Here is an 11,690-nt window from a genome sequence, read left to right as displayed (position 1 = left end):
AAACATCTAATGAGAATCTACTATCTTCAAGACACTGTGTTAGGCACAAAGATATATGAAGATATAGAAAGATAAATAAGGCATAGTATCTACCTCAAGGATTTTATAGCCTAATCATGGAACTATGACAGACATAAAATAATTTTGATTCAAAATAGAATATAGTCATGTGTAACAGAGATACGAACAGGACACAATGCAAATTCATCGACAAAAGATCAGTTCTGCCTGGGGATTGGGGAAGGTTGAATGGAAGCAATTATATCCATACAGAATACTAAGGATCCAGAAAGATTCTGGTTCACTCGATTTACTAAACTATCAAACTGAATGATTCCATGACAACAAATATTATATCCTTTGGTTTGTTTGTCATTTGACTCACTTAACAACAATATGTAAAGGTCTACCATAGGAAAGCTCTATGTAATTCTACTCTATAATTTTATAGTAAGAGTTGTAATTCATTAAGAAAAGTAATGTGGTAAGTTTAAGACTTTTACTGTGATTCAGTATGAATTTATAAATGATTTAGGAAAAACTTGTGATTTTATTAAAGGGGAAAAATTCCCATCATGGAGACTTCACCTACAAAGGTTAATGATTTGCCTAGGGTCATATAGTTAGTAAATAATAGAGGCTGGTATTTGAACTCAGGTTCATTTTTTTTCTTTTAAAAATGTTTAATAAACACCATATACCTGCAAAGTTGTCAGTTTGCATAAGAACTTGGTACCTGGGTGATACAAACATTAATATAGTGAGTCTTTCCAATCAAATTAATTCTATTTTTGAGCTCCAGAACAAATTTCCATCTGAAGTATAAAATATCCTGGAATAAAATGAACAGTTGTGGACTTAAAAAATATTTAAAGAACACTTTTTGCTTAGCAAATCCTAAAACGGTTACTGGTTTGTTGGAATATTGGGGAGGAAAATGTCTTTACAATGCTTCAGCTTGTGGGCCTAAACATCAATGTGACCAGTATCCCAAAGTAGTTTCTGTAACATCTTTGGATGGGCATCCTTAGATTTCCTTGGAAGAAGCTCTGGACTTTATTTACCCAACACAGAAATTAAAAGACTATTACTGTTGCAGCATTTTCCACATGCTTTGTATGATGAATTATAAATAGAATAAGGAAGAATTTCCAGATGACAAATGAGTTCATGCGTAAAGTTGTTGCTGTTACCTTAATTTTATGACTCCTACACCAGTAAATGGTAGCAATGAAAAAGCAATTAACAAAACACAACTGGGGACATTCATCTCCACCTAGGCTGAAATCCCTACCTCCAGAAACAGAATGATTATCTGAAGGAAAACAGATGGGAGCCAGGTTCCAAGAAAACAGACTAAAAGTTCGGTCAACAGTTGCTTTTAACATATGACTGTGTGATCCCAGTCTCGGTGCACAGGGTGGTCTCTTTCATATAGGAAGTGATGTGAATGGACTGAATCAGAATCAAGACTTAAGAACAAGTTCCAAAAATCACCAGGAAATACACCATGAAAACTGACAGCCAGTAGCTATGAATGCTAATGTAGAAAAGACACTGGTAGGAAGAAAAGACTGTGTTTACTCAGGTTTACATGAATAACAGGGTCTTCCAAATCATACACAAAGGCTCAAGCCAAATAAAAATAACTGAAAAGAAATAAAAGACATTTTTGACAGAAGTGAGAGACTTTCCATGTCTGACATGTTCAAGTAGTGATCCCTACCAAATGGAAGGAAAACTGGACAATGCAGAAAGCTGTAAGTCAAAGACACAGTTTGAGGTGACAGAGGTGGCACTTTGTAAACCTAAGGCCCCAAAGTAAAAGTCCTGGAAATAGGTAATGAAAGATAGGCTCTAAAAGCAAGTCAGTGAGCACTGTGGACATACAAAAACATTCCAGAAAACTAGACAAGGTATTCTTTCCTTGTAAGGCTATTATCAGGATGTTTAGGAATATTTTCACAATTATCAGGCAGCTGGGATCTAGAAGTGGTTGCCCAGGATGCGACTAGAGCTGAAAGGTGTGATTATCCAGAGAAGTAGCTGTTGTTTTTTTCTTCAGTTAAGTGTCAGAGAGCCTGGTGAAATATATGACACATAAAAGGGTAGTTGTTTGCTATACCTCAGGAGAGCACATAAACGTGGGAGCTTGGGCAAGGGAAAGTGGGGACTTCTGACTGGGGCCCACAGAAGAGGAAGAAGAGGAAGGAAGAGGGAGGGGCACAGCAGTTGCTGCAGCTTCAGGTGGCCCTGGGGAGCCAGGACCGCCCAACTGCAGCGTCCACCGCCCTCTTCTCCAGCCGTACCGCTCAGCGCCCTTAGAAGAGTTGAGGCCCCAGAGCAGAAGTCCTCTGCATCCCTAAGACATGGCAGGCTGGATTGGGGTGACCTCCCTCCTGGCCCCCCAACTTCTCCCCATTACAAACCCAGTATTCTATCTGCTTGATCATACAACCATCACATGTGTATACTGAAACAACAATTACCTCAATTGTCCTTTGTGTACCTGTCTGCGTTAATGAACAATCTACGTACTTTCCTCGGATTTCTGTCAGTTATAGCCAGTTTCATTTTGGAAGGTATAAATAGATAAAAAATAAAACAACAACAAAAAAAGAATTTAAGATTCTTGTGTGATTTGCCTAGGATATATGTGATGGCAAAAATAAAACAAACAAGTGGATAATTACAAAGTTAGTAAATTTTAAAATGCCTTTGAGTATGCAGCATGCACTTTCCTTCCCTTCCACTCTCACAGTGTGGGATATAGATTTTCCTGAGTCACAGGAAAAGCTGTAACTTAGTCAAAATGCTTTTCTTAGTTCAGAGGTGATCCAAACTTCATAGAGTCATGTTGTTGTAAAAAACTTTGGGATAATAGTTAGTGTAGCTTCCTTTTCCATAAACAAGAAGCTATGTGGCCTCCTTAAGATGACTTTAATTTGTCCAGGCATGAAAAAAAGATTGTTTCAAAATTTTTTCCTTTAAAAACCTCATTTTAAAAAAAGTATATTCATTCATTCATTAGGATATAGAATCACATTTCCATTCTCAAGAAAATGCTACTGTCACTCCATAATCAAATATTATTCTTGAATCAATCACTCATTCACTAATTCCCTCTACACTGTAGAAATAGGTACATTCATTGCAGCCTCAACTTTATAAAGTCCTTGGAAGTCTTCAAGCATAATCAGTGTTAACTATTGCTAACTACTAGAATGCTCTCTGAGATCTCCACAGTGCATTTGATTCCTATTTTTAAAACGTATATTTATCCCTTCTGATTAGTTACAAAAGTTGAAATTAAGTATGCGATGCCTTTCATAGCAATCTTCTGGAGCTCCAGATGTCGTCTCAACCATCACCAACACTCCCAAATTCAAGATCAATGGCCAGTCACACTCATGATCCCAATACTGATGGGCAAGGGAGCTTCAATCTGCTCTTGTTTTGACCTGAAACAGTTTACCCCTCTTTAAGCACACACACCCAGCCCTTGTTCTGAGCTCCCAGGCTGAACCTAGATGTTGGTAACTATGAATCTGTATTGGGTCTGTCTGTTGATGTTTATAATTTGTTTGTATGTTGCTCTGAAGTTCAGGGTGCTGGCCTTCTCCCCTGAATCAAGTGAATGATATTTGTGTGCCGAATTAAAGTAAGCTTGCCAACCCCTTAACCTTGCTTTCCTTAGTTAAGCAGATCAAAAGAACCTGTGCTGTTGGCAGCTTTCTGGGTGCTAGCTGTGGGTGGATCTTATACCCCCACAGAAGCTGCTAGCTGGATTGTTGAAACAAATGGCTTGAATGAAACAAAAGGGTTTACCATATTAGATTCAGTGCAGACACTTGATCAGAATATTGCAGCTCAGCACTTCTGAGCTCAAGCAATCCACCAGCCTCAGTCTCCCCTATAGCAGAGATTACAACACTGCATCTAGATGGCTGGGTTTTTCTTGGCATGGCATTGTGGCAACCTAAAAAAAGAAAAAAGAAAAAAATGGGCAAATATTCCAAACAAGAGTAGACAGGGAGCACAGTCTTAGAGTCAGGGCAAGAACTACTGAATATCTCTCCATTAGTTCACCTATGGCAGGAATGAGATTAGCTGACACTACTACATGGCCACAAGGATTGTCTAGCTACTATTAGATTCTAGCAGCACTGCCCATTCACAACATAGGATTGCCAGCAATTGACTGGAACTATAAAAACATATCATTAAGAGATGTGAAATTTAAGTCCCCAAGAATTTGCCATGGATATTTCTCAAGATTATAGCTTGAGAGGAGAACATTTGTGGCATAGTGGAGACAAAGTTAGCCTTGGAGCTGAGAAGACCTAGGTTCAAAAGTTTGACTCTGCCATAGACTGGCTGGATGACACTGGACAAATCTCTTAGCCCCTCAATGCCTCTAGCAACTTTGTCAACTTTTAGCAACTCTAGCTGAAGAGAAGGTGCTGATCTATATTGGTATATGCTGATCTGCACCTGTATTCCCCATTGTGATTTCACAATGCCATTGAAAACAGAGGTCTGGTCCCAAAAAAGAAATCTGTTATTCAGTCATTTTTCAGTCACATCAGACTCTTCCTGACTCATTTTTTTTTTTAAATTTTCATGGCAAAGACAATGGAGTGGCTTGCCATTTCCTTTTCCAGTTCATTTTACAGATGAAGAAACTGAAGAAAACAGGGTTAAGTGACTAGCTCAGGGTCACATAGCTAGTGTCTAAGTCGAATATGAACTCAAAAAGAGGAGTCTTCCTAGCTCCAGTCTGGCACTCTATCCACTGCACCACCTAACTGCCCCCAATAAAAAAAACCCCTAGCAAACGTGTCTCCAAAGATCAGGGTTTCCCAAAGCTGTCAGTATTTAAGAATTAGAGATATAAGCACATAAACATGACAGAGTAGAAAGCTGATTTTATATTCCACAAGAAGACTGAAAAAACACAGAAACCAAAGGTCAATAAAAGAGGAATGGGACTGATTCATTCTCTGCTGAAACATTTGTTAGTTATGTCCTCTAGTGTTGCTTTAAAGGGAATGACCTAGAACAATGATTGTCTATGACTATTAATGTCTTTTTTATCATTGTTCATTCTCCATGTGGGAGCCCTTATCCTGTCTAAGCCATAGATTGACCTTTTAATCCCAGTCAGCTGCCTCACTAATGTGTGCCACTGATGATAAGGTACCTTATCATGAAAGGATATGGATGGGTGCATGTAAATCTCTACCCCCTTTTGGGAAAAAAAAAAAAACATTCAAAGTGGATGCCCTACCTATGACGGGTCAGTGAGGTCACCATCATACACAGAACAAAGGACAACTCTTTATTACTCCTAGTGACGCTATACCAAAGAAGAAAGGGTAGAGAATTAAGTCTGTAGGGGGTGGGGGGGAAATGCTTACTTATGTCTAAAAAAAATTACAGAAAAGGGAGTATTTGGAAGATAAGTATTACAAAGGGAAACTACCTAATACTTTGCTCACAGCTAGAGAATGCCTAGAGGCTAAAACAGTAAAGCTAAAATGCTTATGCTAAATACTATAATTTCAGAATATGTTCATTAGATAAATCAGAAGAAGACAGATTTCTAAAAGAAAAAATGCTTTTAGAAAAGTGAATCATCTATGCTTAAAAGCAAAACAATTGCATTTTGGGAGTACCTTCTAATTTATTAGTCAAATATTAATGTGAAAATTAAGATGCTATAAAATGTCCTCTAAATAATCGATGTTAGTGTGACTCACCATTTGTTCATGTGTTTGCTTTTTTTTTTTTTTTTTTTTTTTTACAGTTCTAACCTAATGCATAGTTGGGGCATGGAGGTGACTATGCCATTAGAGTGCTAACTTTGGCAGATTCTCCAATACTTGGAAAAGTTCAGATAAGGTCCTTTCAAGAAACTATGTCTATTTTATGAAAACAAGCTTAGTTAAGTATGGAATGACTCATCACTGGTAAGCTGACCAATTGGTGGTGAACTTTTTAACCATAGGAACTCATGAAGTTAAGTAAAAAACAAACTAGCTTTTAGTACTGAGTCCCTTCTGCTGCAACGACAGTAGTCATAGTGTGAAAGGAGCAAAAAAAAATAGCCACAAAGATATAAAAAAGTAAAAAATGACCTATAATGTATATGCTCTGGACCCTTTTCCTAGAGCCAGGCAGGCTTCTCTCCTCTCAGGGTTTACATGTCTATTTTCTACTCCCATTTGCTTGAGCCCTCACAGGTTACATCCCTTCCCCATTTTGGTGCCTGTGATTTGCATCCCAGTTCCATTTAGTAATTTAGCATCATGTGACTTTTATAAAGGGATATTCAAAAATATAGCAAGAACAAATGTATAAAAAATTCCTTCCAAATGCCTTTGGAGAATACTGTTTCCTTCACTACCTCCGTCTTTGAGAGAGTAAACTCAAAAGTTACTCCAGTTCCTACATAGTACTGGTCCCAATAAGTTCATGTTCAAAGGTGGCATCACTCTCAGATAAGTCCACGTTTCAGCTTTCCCTGGAATGAGACTATGAAGTGGTTCCTGATTATCATTCCTTGCTCCTTGGAGCATCAATGCTGGCCCAGCTGCAACACCCAATCTGAAACCCAGGATATGAAACTCTAGAACACTTCCTGTCCTCATGATAACTTTTTAAACTCATTAGATTGTTCTTTGACCCAGCAATTCTTTAGGATTAATTTATATAGTCTCTAGTTGATTTTAACTGTCTAATAGTACTTTTGTATAATTTAAAATTAAAAGATGTTGGTGATATTTCTGCTTTTATGGATTTATTTGCAAGATTTTTATATCCAAAGACATAATACCTTTACTATAAAGTTGCTATGCACAACCAAAAAATATGCATATATCTATTTCTATAGAATAATTCCCAGAAGTCTATCATATCTAATTTTTCTAATATTTCATTCAAGTCTTTAACTTCTTTCTGACTTATTTTTGGTTAGATTTACCTAGAACTGGTAGTGTAAAATGAGGTCACCAACTGTTAGAGCTTTATTGTCCATTTCTCCTTATAATTCAAATAGCATTTTGAAGCCATGCCATTGGGTGTGTATATATTAAGTATTAAAATCAATTTATTATCTATATTACCTTTCAGCAAAATGTAGTTTCTTCTTTTAATTATTTAAGTCTATTTTTTGCTGTTATCTGAAACAATATATTTTGTTCCAACCCCTTATTTTAACTCTGTTGTGAGTCTTTACATTTCATGTATGCCTCATAGAATAATAATATTGCTGGATTTTGCTTTCTAATCCATTCTGCTAACCTCTTCAGTTTTAAGGGCATTTTTATCTCATTTCCATTCACAGTTACAAAGTTAGTTGTTTATTTCCATCCATTCTTTTCTATCATACTTCCCCCCTCTATATTCTTTGATCCATGCTTATTTCAAGCTATTAACTTTTCTTTCGTTTCCTTTTAATCTTCTGTTCACTATGCCCTCTCCAAGCTAGAGTTTGTTTTGCTTGTGACTAAGCCAAACCTGAATCCACCCTCCATTTTTATATTCTCTTTTTTAGTCTTTTGTTCCTATCTGTATCCCTGTAGAGTTGAGGGTCAACTAGATGGCTCAGTGGCTAAGATGGCTATAAGTGGAATCAGGAAGACCTGAGTTCAAATCCAGCCTCAGACACTTATTAATTGTGTTACCCTGGTCAAGTCACTCAACCTATGGTTGCTTTAATCTGCCAGAAAAGGAAATAGTAAACCATTGCAGTATCTTTGTCAAGAAAGCCCCATGTGTAGTATAGTCTATGGGGTCACAAAAAGTTGGACAGGATGGAACAACAACAGAGTTCAATGAGTTAATACACTGAACTGTTTGTGTGGGAGTGTATATTTGTTCTGTCCTCTTCTGACCAATTTAAATGAAATTGAACTCATTCGTGGTTGTAAACAACTGCTTACAAAAATAAAATGACCTAAATAATTGCATAAACATTAGTTGCTAAAACATAGGTCAAGACAATATAACAAAATGACAACACAACCAAAATAAATGTGCTTATTTAATGAAATACCAATCAAAATATCAAAATATGTGATGACAAAATATTTATATGGAAGAAAAGAGTTCAAAAATGTCAAGAGAAATTATAAAGATGGAAACAAATTGGGGTTAGCAATGCCAGGTCTTAAACCATACTACAAGGCAATGCTTATCGAAACACTTTGGTATTGGTTGACAAATAGAGATCAGTCAGTGAACAGAGTAGGTAAAAACACAGAGAAGCAAATGAATGCAGTACCCGAATTATTAATCAACACAAAGACCCTCGCTCCTGCAATAGGGATCCACCATTTGCACATACTGCTGGGAAAATTGGACAGCAGTATGAAAGAAATTAGATTCTGGCCAACACCTCCCACCTTCTTTCAAAGTAAGCTCCAAATTGGTGCATTATCTAGTTTTAAAAGGTCACAAAAATTAGAGAAGCATGAAAAAATTATCTATCAGATAAATGGATAGGAGGAAACTTTATGACCAAGAGCCAGGGATAGAGAGGATTACAGAAGATAAAATGGATACATTTTATCACATGAAAGTTAAAGATTTTGCACAAACAAATCCAATAGTGCAAAGATTAAATGGGAAACATTTAACCTGGGGGGGGGAATCTTTGCAGCAAAATTCTTTAATTACCATACCATATCCAAGATGTATCAAGAAGTGATTTAAATTGGTGAAAATAAGAGTCATTCCACAATTGAAAATGATCTAATGATATGAATAGACTACTCTTGAAGTAATAAACCCAACTGTTTATAGCCATATTAAAAAAAGTTTCAAATAATTTCTAATTAGAAAAATGCAAATTAAAGCAACTCTGAAGTTCTACTTCATACTCATCAGAATGGCAAATATGATCCAAAAAAAGGAAAACGATGAATGTTAGAGGGGCTGTGAGAAAGCATGTACATTGTTTCACTATTGGTGAACCTATGAATGGCTCCAACGATTTGGGAGAGCAATTTGGATTTATACACAGAAAGTTACTAAGTAGTGCCAGTCCTGTGACCCAACTATTCTTTTGCTAGGCCTATACCCAGAAGAGAGCAAAGAAAGATGAAAAGTCCAAATCTTACAAAATATTTAAAGTAGCTCTTTTTATAGTGGCAAAGACCTGGAAACTAAGGGAAGTCCAGAAACTGAGGAATAGGTGAATAAATTGTGGTACATGAATGTGATGCAGTACTTTTGTGCTGTAAGAAATTTTAAAATAGACTGATTTTCAAAAAGATATGGAAAGACTTAACAGGAACTGATATGATATGAAATAAGCAGAACCAGAAGATCAACTTATACTATAACTAATATAATAAAAATGAACAATTTTGAGGACTTTTATTAACTGGCAAAAAATGAAATAAATGAACCAGGAGAGTAATTCATACACCAGTTGTTATACAACAACACATTAAAAACAAGCAAACTTGAAAACTATAATAATGATGAGCAATATAAAGACAACTCATGATTTCAGAGGAGCAATGATGACACATGTTATCCATGACAGATTTAGGGTATGGAATTAGACATATATATTTTTGTATAGTCAATGAGGGTCTCTGTTTTGTGTGACTATGCATATTTGTTAAAAGGATTTTTTTCTTTTATCTAATCAATAATGTTGGAAATGGAAGTGAGAAAAAATAGATTTTTATGAATTTTAAATAAAGAGGTGTAGAGATGCTACAGTTATGGAATGTTGTATAAACTTTCATACTGGGTCACTGTGTTATTAATTTTAATTAATTGTTTTATTTAGTTATAAGAGATGTCTCATGGTAATTTGCAATGTTTGTAATACAAAAACAAAACACATCAATAAAAACTTTAAGAGAAAAATATAAACACCTTGAAAAAATCACAGATTTCATTATTGTTTTTAAATGACCAATAGAATATTAATAGCTACCAATCTTTCTATCTACTTCCATATTTTTACAAAGTGTAATTGAAATAAGTCAAACATATATGGAGAAAATCCTTGGTGAAGGTATGAGGAAAGAAAAAGAAATACTTTTGAAAACAATACTTTGTAATACTTATAGTATTTATAATTTGTAATATTTGTAATTTGTAATAATATTTGTAATATTTATAGTATTTGTAATATTTTTAGTAATTCAAATGATGAAAAGGTTGAGAAAATACAAGATCGCATGTTATTAATTGTTGACAATTTTTTCAAAAGATCATTTGTTGACCAAAAATGACACCTTCTAGCCTATAATACAACAAATCACTCCCCAGGCAAATGCCAAAATCATACACAACCCCTTGAAAGATCTAACAGGGATAATTTTTTCAAATGACCTTTGGATTATTAATATCAAGTAAGGCATAAAATGCAAAGATATATGCTCAATGGAGGTACTTACCACAATCATGGAGTATGTCCAGAATAGAAACAATGTTGAAAAGGAATTCCTTATAAAGGTAAGGTTGTCCATATGCTTCTTTGTGGATGAAATGTAAGTCTATCTTTCTCCAGAAATTGCAGACCCTCCTGACAGAGACCTATAATCATTCAAAAGAATCTGATTCACCCCCTTAGGCAAAATCAAGTAGATGAAGAATGGCTATCATTCAAACTATGATATGACAATTAATGGGCAACAAAATGAATTAATTAAAACATATTACTTAGACAGACACCAAACATAAACAATGAGCTTGGTAGGCCTAAATTTGAACTGGATTAGGAGGACAGGCTGGATTGTCTTTAGAAAATTCTAGAAACTGTAGTTGGAGCCTAATTGTCAGAGGATTGAGGGTGTCTGGTGTGTACAGTACAGATGCTGCATCTTGACTACAGGACCTGTACATTGGAGGTAATACTTTGTTTCAATTACTTTCATGCCTTCATGATAATCCAATTTTTTAAATGGAATTTCTACCAGATGGAAAAGTGGAATCTAAGAATGATACCTTCATCTGAACTAGTTCATAGCTTATGCAGTTCCTGACCTCAGAGCTGAGAATATGTGGTTGACTACCAATATGTACCTCAAACCTTGTTACTTCAGGCCTCATATGAGATTTGTTACGCTTCATGATGTAAGACAAGAAAAAGGAATAAAGAACTTCTTTAGTGATGTCTGATTTATATATAAAGTTTGCACTGAATCCATTTTATTAACCAAATCCACCCATTCAAATCAAGTACATTTGACAGGAAAGTTCAATTTCTTGGGAAGAAACAACTTCTAAGCTGACTACAGAAAACTTCTTTAAATATGTGATGTCATAGCATGCATTGTAAATAACTAAAAGCCAACCAAGTCTATCAAGTCTTACCTCTCTAGGCATCTATATATTAGCTTCCTTGCTAATTAGAAAGACAATAGGGTACCTTTTGTTGTCAATATTGCAGATGATCCGAACAAAATGATATATTTTGAAAAATACTGTATTTATAAAGAATGCGAGATGAAATGCCCTGACAATTATTTTTGCTTTAAAAATTGATAAGATTCTATTCTGACTAGTCTAACATGGTCTTCTTAGTCGAACTGTAAGTTAGGCGAATGTCATGCTGTTGATTTGGTTGACAGATTTTAAACTGAAAAATAGAAGTTGGGTCAAAATAGGAAATAAAATTGATCACATACACATGGATTTTTTATTTATAAGTCATGATTGGA

The 11,690-nt window shown here is 35.4% G+C and overlaps 2 pseudogenes; one reads left to right on the top strand and one right to left on the bottom strand.

Moving 5' to 3' along the window:
* Window positions 1-1,076: 1,076 nt before the first annotated feature.
* LOC118837016 lies at window positions 1,077-6,653 on the bottom strand (annotated as a pseudogene).
* Window positions 6,654-10,431: 3,778 nt separating this feature from the next.
* LOC118837014 lies at window positions 10,432-11,261 on the top strand (annotated as a pseudogene).
* The last annotated feature ends 429 nt before the right edge of the window (window positions 11,262-11,690 follow it).

The sequence above is a fragment of the Trichosurus vulpecula genome, chromosome 2, assembly GCF_011100635.1.
Source record: "Trichosurus vulpecula isolate mTriVul1 chromosome 2, mTriVul1.pri, whole genome shotgun sequence".
NCBI lineage: Eukaryota > Metazoa > Chordata > Mammalia > Diprotodontia > Phalangeridae > Trichosurus > Trichosurus vulpecula.
This window is presented reverse-complemented; position numbering and strand designations above follow the sequence as displayed.